Source organism: Lissotriton helveticus, chromosome 3_1, assembly GCF_964261635.1.
Source record: "Lissotriton helveticus chromosome 3_1, aLisHel1.1, whole genome shotgun sequence".
Classification (NCBI taxonomy): Eukaryota; Metazoa; Chordata; class Amphibia; order Caudata; family Salamandridae; genus Lissotriton; species Lissotriton helveticus.
This window is the reverse complement of record NC_136061.1, coordinates 720813695-720826713: the sequence shown is the minus strand read 5'-3', so window position 1 is coordinate 720826713 and position 13019 is coordinate 720813695.

Genomic DNA, 13019 nt, shown 5'->3' with positions numbered 1-13019 from the left:
TATTACATGTACCGGAAGGAAACGAGGGATCAGACATCAAATTATATATCATTCAACTTATCAAAAGGTCTCTCAATTTAACTCAAACTGAAGAAGAATTGAAAGCGGACATCCAACGGGTCCATAGAGATCCCTATAGACGTAATCCCCAGCGTACGAAGCCCCGGAAGATACTAGTTAACTTTCATACCTTCGTATTGAAGGACCAAATTCTCAACTTAGCCCTCAAACAAAAATCTCTGTCTGGTGGTGACTTTACTTTCCAAATAAGATCTGATCTATCAAGAGCAACCTTAGATAGACAGTGGGAACTGGGCAGAAGAATGGAGGCCTTTAAGAATCTGGGTGCATCAGTTCAATTGAGTTTTCCCGCAGCCTTGAAGATTATGCTTAATAACAAAATGCACCATATTCGCACAGTTCAGGCTGCAGATGACCTACTGATGAGCTTAGGCACTCCTAAAAGATGAGGCTCATTGTTTACTAGCTTGCAAGCTCGTAACATCGCCTAACCAATTCTGAGTCAATCATATTACCTAATTGTTTCATTCGGGTGGAAAAAAGGGAAAAAAAATAATAATAAATATTTATATATATAAAAAATAAATAAAAACAATTAATTCTTTAAAAAAAAAATAATAATAATTACCTGATTATTCTGAATCCAATCCAGTACATTCAGTGAATCGGTGTAGCCTTATAAACCCTAATCAAACACCTTTGGCAAGTTTTTTTTTTTAGAATAAATATCGCTCCGCAGAGCTAGGATTGGGTTAGGGTACCAAACCCGGACGTGTTCCGGTGGACATGTGGTAAATAAAAAACTAATTATTTACGCTGTCGGAATTTCTATAATTACCCAAGAAATGGTAATACATAAAATGAGGAGCAGAGTCCGTGGTCTTCGAGTTGAAAGGGTTTTATTCCAGAACTCGAGTTAAGGGAGAGCTCCTTCACCAAGCGGGTTCAGGAGTAGTCTGCTTTACTTGGAACATAACAGCACTTATATACATTATGAGTACAATCAAAAGAAGGAGTTCCCCCGGACTTGATTCAATCATTCATGATGTAATCATACGGAAGACATAGCATGCTTGTTCTTGTTTAAAGAATAACTTGGATTACATCTACACATAGACAAACATATTGCATTGGAGTGATTGTGGTGACAAGTTACAGAGTTACTAGTGTCTGGGGACAGAGAATCGAGGCATTGTTACAGGGTCGTTTCTGTCGGAAAGGTAAAGTGGACGAGGCATTGTGCGTTCTTTACTTCTTACACAAGGGCGGTGATGTCTCACAATGGTATATGTGTGCAGCTGGGAGGAAGGAGAATGGGCTGTGGTTAACTATTCTTCTTCATGGCTGTCTCGTGTGCTTGATCAGGTTTTCCCTTGATTGTTGACCCAACCCGTGGCTGCCCCCGCAAGCTGAGAGATCATTGACGAGCGAGAGCTGCTCGTTCTGTGACAGAGTTGGAGAGGGGGGTTTTGGCGAGCCAACCATCTTAACTGACTCCGTTCTGGTCTAAGGGAAAATATCGAACGGGACGGAAACCCGTAAGATACACGATGACTGGCCATTATTTTCTTTGCATGTGCCAGTACAACGAAGAGAAAAATAGGCAAGAGGGGGTATAACAGGATCTGTGCTTGAAGTAGGAAAATCGGCTTGCCTGGTCGGTGTTAGGGTGAATAGGGTGCATGATGGGACACCAGGCAGAAAAGGGAGTTTTTTTGTCAACTTCCACATTCCCTCCTTGTCCCATAGAAACCCTATTACAGAAATTCTTAATCAATTTCTATATTCATTAGGTCGTATACTTGTTCTTGCAACATGATCTTTTCATTTTTCTTTCCTCTGTTTCGTGGACGAGGAGTAAAGGAAGTGGCACACAGTCCACAAAGGGCGGGGCCACACTGGACACAGAGGCAGCAGGTGAAAATAGTGGCTTAAACGAGGCCCAGGACTGTTAATGCCTTCCACCCCCAGGTGGAGAGGAAGTCCCACAACCAGCCGGTCAGGGACCATGTGCCGGTGTCCATATCCAACTTATCGGATAGCACATGGAGGCGGGAGATAGCAGAATAAACTGATGGGGCGTTGTCTGGAATAAATACACAACAACTGGACCCTATTACCTTACACACACCACCACGGTCGGCTAACAGGACATCTAAAACTATACGGTGCTGCAGTGTCATGAGCCTGTCTGCAGCTACCTCAGCTGTAATGTTATATAAGGCGCCAGTTGTTTCGTCTATGGCGGCCTGAACTACACGGGTTAGTTGCCGGATGTGGCGACTATTTACCATAGGTCCCCAGAAAGGGAGAAAACCTTTAAAGAAGTCTCCAGCTTCTTGTCCTGCAGTATCTTCTGCATCTATGACCCCCCTTCGCTGTCTTCTAACTTGGGTCAGAGGGTCAATCAGGTGGTAATCGGCAGGGGCGGTGTAAGTCGGTGGTAAAAGGAATGCGATGTAGCACTTTCCAGACCAGCCTTGAGGCAACCAAGTGCGCGCATGGGGTCCACAGATGAAATAGGTGTTTGGGTCAGTTACTATGGTCGGAAAATCGGAAGCGGGTAGTGTATATGTCCTATCACACTCGCTGTTCCCCATTACTTCCCCTTTTCCTTTCCCCCTTATGCAAAACCGGCCGTTTTGCGGTACTACCCAACCTCCTTGATCTGTCCGTCTTTGATCGGCGGAAAATATTTCCCTGAAGGAAGCAATGTCATGGAACTGAGAGTAACTGATATTTTCATGATCTTCGGCCCTCCCCCAGGTTACAGTAAGATCCACCATTTTAGAAACAGCCTTTACTATTTTAGTCTTTACTTCATTCCAATTACTCTCGTTTTTCAATTTTGTTGGGGGGATGTTTCTGACTGAGGCAGAAAATATCATGGCTAATGCATAGGCGGACCCTGAATGACTGAACGGGAGAGAGAAAAAGGGCATTCCTTTATGTACGGAATGTGGCATCAAGCCACAAACCCAACAGTTCGTCTTGTTGACTATGAGTTGGTGTTTATGGAGGGTGGAGATGAAGGTATTATTTATAAACTCCTTTCTTCTGTCCTCGAGGTGCGGGGGAAGATCAACATGGGAATGCATAGTGGTATTCTTTACAAGTGTGGAAGAATGCGGAGGGAAAACTGTACATAAGATCCAACCCAGACAAGCTGCTACACAGCAAACAAGTAACATTATCAGTAGAAAAATCGTGAACCCGCTATGCAGTAATTTTACATAATTAGTCTTCTTCCATTTGCGCATCATGTCATTTTTCCTCATTTTGTCTATGAATTTAATATCAAAATGTCTCTGTACACGAGATCAAAACGTCTCCCAGCAGCCGCTTCACCAAGAGCTTGTTTCTGGGCTTAATTAGCTACCGGTGCGTTACGATCAGGTGTAATGTCTTTAGTCTATTTTTGGTGAGATCGCAGCCGTGATCTGTATTCCTGTTGAGGAGTGAGTTCTGGAAGTGGGGAAATGATATCCGGGGCGTTTATAGCCGTTGAACAGGGCACAGTGTCTGTTGGTGTTGGTCCAAAAAAAATTCTGCAGTGGCTAGCGTGGGGCCATCCCTTGCGTCCTTCTACTTTGACGGCCGTCCTCGTGGTCAAGAGTACTAATTTCGGAGCCGTCCACCTTTTCTCCAGGGGGCTGGTACGATCGAAGTTCCGTACAAGTATCCAATCTCCGGGCTTTATGGAGTGTTCCTCAGGCGTGGTGTGGTCTGGAAAAGCTGCTGCAACCTGCGAACGACAAGATTGGAGTGCAGACATCAAGGAAGCCAGGTAATCTGTCAACATATTAGAATCAATTTCAGTCAGTTTCCTAGGAGAAGGGACACCCCAGATGTTAGGAGGTCTCCCGAATGTTATTTCGAAAGGGGACAGTCCCGTCCGGGAATGTGCCACCATTCGCATGTAAAAGAGAGCGACCGGGAGGGCAGTGACCCAGTCTATCCCTTTTTCTGCACATACTTTGGCTAGTTTTGTTTTCAAGGTCTGGTTGTGTCGCTCTACCAGGCCCGCTGCTTGAGGGTGTCGGACACAATGAAATCTCCAGGAATATCCCAGTAGTAGAGAAACAGCCTCCATTAGTTTGGAAGAGAAAGGCTGTCCATTTTAGGAGCAACCTCTCCGTTACACAAGTCACCTCCCCCTCCCTTTCCTCCTGTGAACTCCTCTGCCTCGACATCACCAGCGAGGCCAAACAAGTTTGTGCTCTACATCTCATCTATCACCCGCCTGGTGACAATCTCTTATTCACCCAACAACTCATGGACATGATCTCTTCCAATGCCGGTCGGCAGACCACCCAAGTCTACCTAGGTGACTTCAATCTCCACTGGAACGATAAGAAAGACACAGTAGTGAATAGTCTCAAAAGCTTCCTCAATGCGCTTGACCTCACCCAAATATGCGATAGACCAACACACGACAAAGGCTCGATACTCGATCTCATCATCGCCAAAGAGAACACGACACAACTGGAGGCGATCCAACCCTGCGACTGGTCAGACCACCACATTATCACCTTTTTTATCAATGAAAAAGTTAAACTTAACCCGGCTCAACCAATCAAATGCAAAACATGGAAAAGGGACATGAAGAATCTTAACCCCTCAACCCTACCTCCCCACATCGGCAGTCTCCTCGTTCCCCCCTCAGGTGCCTCGGATGTTCAATCACTGACCGATCACTACCTTGACTCTATGAATACAATAGTCAATGAAGTCGCCCCACTGCAACTGAAGAGAGTCTCCACCAAAATTTCTAACCCTTGGTATGACGATAGACTCAATGACGACAGGCGTTCTATGCGAATGGCAGTGTGGAAAAGTAAATTTTGCCATGTTCTGTGTCCCTACGTGTCCTCCATCTTATGTTATGTGTGCATGATTAAATATGCATATGTATCCCCCATGTTTGATTAAAGACGCAATTACAGTTGTGTCCATCACTAGTATGCCAGTTTCCAGTTCTCGTGAAAGCTACGAGTATTAGGCCTATGTAAAGTTGCGTTGCCACGTTTCTCAGTGTGCACGTTATTTCATTGTAAAGTTCCCGTTTCTAGGCCTCAAAAGGGCCCGGACACCAGATTCAGCTCCTGTCTTCTGAGTCCTCGCTGAGGAGCGATACAGCCCCCACCTGTATCCTCGACCCTTCACTTACTTCCTGCCTCGCAGTGCCCGGCTCAGCCTGGCTCTGCCTCTGAGTCTGCCAAGAGTATGTTATGATTCTAGTTATCAGTCTAGCCCTCCTTCTCTGCATTCCTAAGCTACTGAATCGCATCAATAGTTTCCGTCATTGTCTAGCCTTTACGTTTCCATGTAAGAGAAATACTGCATTTAATGGTCATTTAATATTCTTCATCACGCACTACATGTAGAATAATGCATGCACCATTCTTAGAGTCTGTTAGCCTTTACCCCGATAACTTTTGGATTCTATCAACATGTTCTCTAAACATCAGATACTAGATATTGTTTAGGTACATGTCGCCCTGACTCTCCAGACTTCAGTCTCTACTCCTAGCACAGAGTTCATAGCCCCCAGCTTCTCCTAGTAACACGTCATTGTCAGTTTGCGCGCACCATTAGGTTAGAGGTCCCGGCTCCTTAGGTAGCCCCCTCCATGTTTCCGCCCCATTTATGACATATACTGTTACGTTTACATCACATGTCTATGTATACGCCCCTGTTACACCCATTTTTCACCCTTATCTTTCGCGACTGCTATTGACCACACCCACTGCTCTGCCTACTGTAATTCATTGTAATGTAACTGTTTTAGTATATATATTTGTGCACTGTTATTAAATGTTACGCCGATTCTGATCCTGCCCCCGGCAGCGCTGCCATCCTGTTCCCGTGCAGGTTGTCCTGTTCCCGTCCTTTATGCTGTATTAAACCTGCAAACTCCTACTACCTCGAATCTTGACTCTTATTTATTGAGCTATCTGTTATTGCTATGTCCAGTAAAACCTAGATCCGGTATTATTTATTTATATACCACATAATGGCGCCCGAACAGGTACTTACCCTTTCCCCACGCGCCGGTGAAGCCACGCCGGCCCCCTGACCCTCTGCAGCCGTGACGGAACCATACCGTGCACGTGCAGATATTTCTGCTTCAAGTATCCCTCAGGCCCACGGAGGAGACGGAGGTGGCGGTCCAGCATCCAGACGAGGCGGTGGAGGAACGCGGCGAGTCCCGACCAGAGCCCAAGCCGAGAGTCCAAGGTCCGAGGTATCCGGAGGCCCACCCGTAACAGAAGTCCGAAGTTCGTCCGTCCGGCGTCGAAGCAGTCCAGTCCAGTCCGAGGCCTTCCGTTCTTGCTGCCCGGTGAGTACCATTGCTGGGGTAGTATCTAGACAGGGTCAATCTAATTGACTCTGGTCCGTGGGTTGGTGGTACACAGACCCAAAACGAAGTGTCCACTTCGGTGGATGCGGGTCCTGACGTGTCTCTTTATGAGACCGGTAAGTTTCGTACTGTTTCAGTAGTGCATCTAGTTTCTGTTCTAGTAAGTTCTGTTCTCGAGAAAATTCATGTATTCTGTTTTCAGTATTCCAGGTAGTATTCTGTTCGAACTGTTATTTTAAATGTTCTTCATGTATTTTTAACGTCGTGGTATGAATGTGGAGTAATTATCGTGTTCATTGTGTATTGTATTGTGTCTAGATTACAGTTCAGTCATGCCCTTATTTTCTAAACTACGTCAGTTAAAAACCAGAAAAGGTCTGCTAGAAGCAGCAGTTCCTGTCCCGCCTAGGGACAGTCCAGGTCATTTTATGTATCAGAAGCATGGCATAAGTGCCATATTATATCTAGATTTATGGGTAGAGTATACCAAAGAGTTAGAAGAAAAGTATAGATGGCCCGTATCAGGTACGTGGGATGCCGAGTGCATCATGAGAGTAGAAGAAGCATTATGGAAAAAGAAAGCCAGACAGTCACAGAAAGATGCCATCGAGTTATGGCGCAAAGAATCTCATAAAAGAACCGAAAAAGAAATCAGAAAGTCAGAACTAAGTAGAGAATCTTTGGAACGAGCCCAAGAAAGGGAACTAATCGAGATAGGTGAACGAGTTAAAACAGAACAGTCAGACAGACAGAGGAATGCCCTCATCAAGGGTATGTATCCTCTTCTTGCCGAGGGCTTGCCAAAAGCGACCCCGGAGGCATCCAGTAATTTTCCGCCACCACTAGTTCCGACTAAGCTACGTCACAAACCGACCGCAGCTGATATTTTCATCTCGTCCTATTTGGACGACACAGTCCCGGAATATGCAAATCCTGTTCCGCCAGTCCCTGTAAATCAGGCAATTCCTGCTCCCCCAGACACCGGGGCACCTTTTGCAGTACCTGCTACGGTACCCCCGGTCCAGCCTACATTACAATTTCCCACTCTGCCAGCACGAAGAGTATCAGTCGACGATTCCAGTTTAGGGGCCGCAGGAGGAGGTCCTCCTGGTACCCCACCACCGCACCAACGTAGAACGTTGGCCGAGTTACATGAATGTGCGTTACAGCGTACGCCCAAATATAAGTCCGTTGCAGATATCCGACGAGCTCTTACTGAATGCCGCTATGATCCAGTTGCAGGTGATGATAGTACAGTAATATATTCCATCCGTGTAAGACGGGTGACCGGGTATTTAGACACCCTACCAGATATGAAAGGAGATCTAGACCGAATATATCGTTTCATCCGTACAGGGGATGATCCAGAAAGTATTGGCGAAGCCATGTCTCAAAGGAAAGCTGAGATCCAGCTCATGATATTAAAGTTTCTGATTAATTGTCTAATAAGAGAACAAGATTACCCAACTAAAGATCCGGCCGAAATGAGAATCCTGACAAGGTGGAGTGATAATATAGCCGAGGGTAAGCACAAGACTATCAGTAGTATAGAGAGTATGTACAAGAAAATTCGTAAGGAAATACTAAAGTTACACGAACAGCGTAAAGCAGCACAAGTAAGCGAGAAAGAAAATGACTCTACCGAAGAGGTAGAGGACGAGAATCCCGCTAGAATAGTGTATGTAGGAAAATCTAGATTTCCAGATCGCCATTTGCGCCTAGAACACAAGTCAGTTTTACATCATCCAGCACCAGAACAAGGTTCTCTAGAACAAGTATTTCAAGTTACCGATCACATTCTGAAATCACGAATCGGTTACAGTGAGTTAAGTACTATGCATGAACAAGAACTAGCCCGATCAGCAGTCCGATGGATTACTGATTCTACCACTTTTCCAGACGAAATAGTGGCACAAATGTTCCTGAAACTGCCCCCAGCCGAGCAACGACTGGTGGGTATGTATATGATCCAACACCTCATTACTCTGTATGAGGGTCAACATTCTGATCCAGGTCCGTTACACGATGTCCTGAACGAGTTACTCCAGTATAGATGGAAAGGTCTAGGTACCGATTTAATTAGTGTTATTTTAGAACAGCGCCACAAATATAGAACGTTTTTGAACCCGCATTTTGTTCATGTCTCACCCCCAGAAAGTAAACCGTTTTACATGGACAGACAGAATCCGTTACGAGAAGTACACCCAGTCAGGACAACAGATGGTGAAATGCAACGAGTGTTTGTTTACACTCCGATTACAAAGATGGAACTCTTAGAGATGAAGAAATTAATTCCCTGTCATGACAAAGATCCAGCAGGGTTCCACCGAGAATTAAAAGACATGCTCCGTATGGGAGAATACACGTATCCAGATATTATTAAAATGTTAAAGGTCCTGTTGCCCGCAGGGGTATACGAGAAACTCAAGGAAAAAGAATGGGAGGTGGGAGAGAAAAAGATCGATTGGGCAGTTCTAGAAGCTGAAGATAAGATACGAGTACCAGGTACCGGTCTAGGAGAAAAATGTAAAGAATTACCAGAACTGTTAATACAAGTTTTGCCAAGATTATTGGCCACTAAAAAGGAAGACTGGGATGCAATCTCAGCCTGTAAACAGAAACAAGATGAAGACACTAGTGATTTTTATTCTAGATTTGAGAAATGCTTTAGTATCAACAGTGGCCTCAAGACAAGTAGCGAGTCATACCCTCATCTTTTTGTTACTAAATTAGTCGAGAATTCAAGTCCACAAGTTAAGAATCGAGTTTTGAAAGTCGAAAGTACCTGGCAAGCTAATACCCCGTCCCAGATGTTACAGATGCTTCAATACCACCAGAATAGAATCAGAGAAGAGCAAGATCATGAAAGGAAACGTATGAAAGACACGAAAATGAAAGTACTGGTTGCACAATCTATTCCACAAGACAGTCAGAAGAGGGGTACAAATCAAGCCAGTCATCCTGCAGTTCCCGTTAAAGGGACATGCAATTATTGTAAACAGCCAGGTCATTTCATAAACGAGTGTGCAGTTCTGAAACATAATATAGCTACTGGTAAGACTAAAGAAAGACCACGTCCGCCTAGACAAGAACAAGTTTCACAGGCTTCTCAGCCACAGAATGCACAACAGACGGTTCCAGCACCGCAGCCTATTGCTGCAACACAGCATGTTACACAGCAGATGTACCAGTATGCACAGTCCGAGTATCCAGAGTATCAGCCGTACTCATGAAACAGCCTAGAGAGGGAGGTAGGCTTGCCTCTCATCGAGATACCTGTAGATCAAGAGGGTCCCTATGTTCACAGTCAAGTATTAGGGAAAGACAGAAAGTTTTTGATTGATACAGGGGCAAGTAGGACCACCATCAGTCACGCCGAAGTTCCAGGGGCTCCGCTCTCAGGCTCTAGAAATGTTTCCCTTGGATTTTCAGGAAAGCCTATTGTAAACGAGATATCTAAGCCAGTTTCTCTAGAAGTAGGTCCATTGTCCCGCACTACTGATCTGTTACTTACGAAGTCATGTCCAGAAAATTTGTTAGGTATTAAAACACTGAAAGAATTAGGTGCAGTTATTTGCTGCTCCCCAGAGGGAATACGATTGTTCTTACGTGACTTCAAGGGTCACTATGTATTACGAGATTTTGATCCGAGATTGTCTAATGTTCCGCAGCATCTATGGGCACAAGGTCCAACTGATGTTGGTTATATGCAAATCACACCCCATCGTGTGACTCTCAAGCCAGGTGTAGTCTTGCCACGAATCAGACAGTACAGATTGCCACCTGAGGCTGTAGCAGCCTTATCCAAAATTATTGACGAGCTCATCGCTCAAGGAGTAGTTGTAGAAACTGACTCCAATGTATGTAATTCTCCGATCATTCCAGTCATGAAACGTACTGATCCAAATGCACCCCCAGTATATCGATTAGTGATTGACCTCCGAGAGCTTAATAAATGTATTATTCCCCAGTACCCAGTTGTCCCGGATATCTCTTCCCTATTGACAGCCATTGATTCTGAAGCCTCATTTTTTTCAGTCATAGACCTCAAGAACGCATTTTTTAGTGTCCCCATTCATCCAGACAGCCAGTTCCTTTTCGGATTTTGTTTAAATGGAAGGAGCTATGTGTTTACACGAGCTCCTCAAGGTTTCACAGAAAGTCCAAGTATTTACAGTCAAGCACTTAAGAGACAACTAGACAATATTCACATGCCAACTGACACTGCCCTGCTCCAGTATGTCGATGATCTACTGATCACAGCCCGTTCTGAACGTGCTTGTGAGCGAGCATCCCTTACAGTCTTGTATTTCCTAGCCGAGATGGGGCACAAGGTGTCCCCTTCTAAGCTTCAATTCTGTGTCCAGCAAGTGATCTATTTAGGCCACTTACTGTCCAAGAGGGGTAGGCAGTTGACACCTGACCGTATCCAGTTAATAGCGAGTCTTCCTCAGCCCAAGACACAGAAGGAGGTACGTGCTTTTATTGGCCTCACTTCTTACTGCAGACAATGGATTCCTCAGTATGCATTTCTAGCTAAACCACTGATACAGTTAATGACACAGGAGGCAGCCGTATCGACTGTCCTCCCTTGGACATCTGAACATACACTTAGTTTTAATGAGTTAAAGAAAGCCCTATGCCAAGCTCCAGTTCTAGCTACACCGAACTACAGTAAGCCTTTTACGCTTTTTGTCACTGAACGCGAAGGTACAGCATTATCTGTTCTCACACAAGATCAAGCAGGACAATACAAGCCCTGTGCTTATTTCTGTGTCTTGGGCTGAGGAAGACTCGCTATTAACCTGTATGATATGTTGCCAGTTTAATCCAGGTAAAAGTGTCCCGGTGGAACAAGGTGGATTCCAGCCCCCTGACCACCCTTTTGAAGTCCTCCAGATGGATTATATTCAGATGGAGCGATGTCGAGGTTTCAAGTATGTCCTTGTAGTTGTATGCGCTTTGTCCAGGTGGACAGAAGCATATCCAGTCCCAGATTACACAGCCGCGACCACTGCCAAGCAGTTGGTTCGTGAATTCTTCCCCCGTTATGGACTCCCTAGGGTCGTGTATTCAGACAACGGCCAACCATTCTCATCCGAGCTTATGAAACATATTTCCCTGTTGTTAGGGTACCAGTGGAAGTTCCATTGTGTACGCCATCCTGAAGCAGCTGGTCTAGTAGAGAGACATAATCAGACCCTGAAAATTCGAATTGCAAAAGTATGTAAAGAGAAAGGTGTAGACTGGATAGTAGCTCTGCCAGTTGCCCTATTTTATATGCGCATGGTCGCACATTCCAGATCAGGTCTGTCCCCGTACGAGGTCGTATTCGGCCGCCCCCCTAACATGTGGGGTACACCTAGACCCCGAAGTATTACCGATGTTTCAAGTAATATGCTGACAGATTACCTAGCTTCCTTGATGTCTGCCCTCAACTCTTGTCGTTCACAGGTTGCTGCCGCCTTTCCAGACAATACCGAGGTGGTGAAATCGTTCCCGGATCCATGGTTCTTGTCAGGAACTTTGATCGTTCAAGTACGCTGGAGCCTCGCTGGAAGGAACCCCGACTGGTCCTCCTGGCCACCCGTACTGCCGTCAAGTTGGAAGGCAGAAAAGGCTGGGTGCATCTGTCGCATATAAAAAAGTTTTATGGACTGAAACCTGTTTTAAAGAACATTTCCGAGGATTCTAAAAACTGCCAAAGTACTATTCTTAAGGACTGTCCCGCAAAAGACATTGCTACGAACCCTTCCCTGTTAGAGAAAACTCCGCAGCAGGAGTATAAGCTTAAACTAAGGTCTAGTAAAATAAGTCAGCCAGTTTGATTGTCTAAGTCCTCCCCTAGGTGAAACGGTTAGACCGGTTTCTGACATGTATATAATAGACCCCCACAGAGAGAGAGTTAGTGAGAACTCTAGAAGTTGCACTATTATTTTATGTTTTCTGCTATATTTTAGCATTATGATTTCCTGCACCAGTTATGCATTTTATTTGTGTTTTTCAGTTTCTCATGTAAATAAGTCTGCTAATGTTACAGTAGAGCACACGTTTAGTGATCTGCCTCCTCATGAACTTTCTTATCGTCTTGCTATGCGTAATAACTCCTTTATCCGCATGTTACATTATTCACACCAGACCAGCAATGCCACGAATTGTTGGGTGTGTGGTCGACTCCCCCCTTTCCAGACACCGAAGGGAGTTCTGCCACTCTTTCCTTATCCATTCTCACATAACGGTTCGTGTGGAGCATGGTCCACGTTAACGTCATCCTCAACAGATATGTCTTTTCTGAACAGTACATGTTTCCCAGACAAGCAAGGTCTTCCCCACAGAACAGGGTTAGATCTAGAAAATGAAGTTTATAATTTGGGTAATTATTCTTCGAATTTTATGGTCCTGAATGTTCAGTCTGATTCTACTCCAGACTTACCTGCTATGTCAGTATTACCAGTCAAAGGTGAATTATGTGTCCGAAATAATGGTTCCATACATGTAGGCCATAGTGATTGTACTACTATTATCAAGTATAGTGACAGTAGGAAATCTATTTTCAAAGCTTCACGTCATTCTTATTTTGTTTGTGGTCAGACCGCATATGTTCGTCTGCCCCTTGATTGGGATGGTACATGTT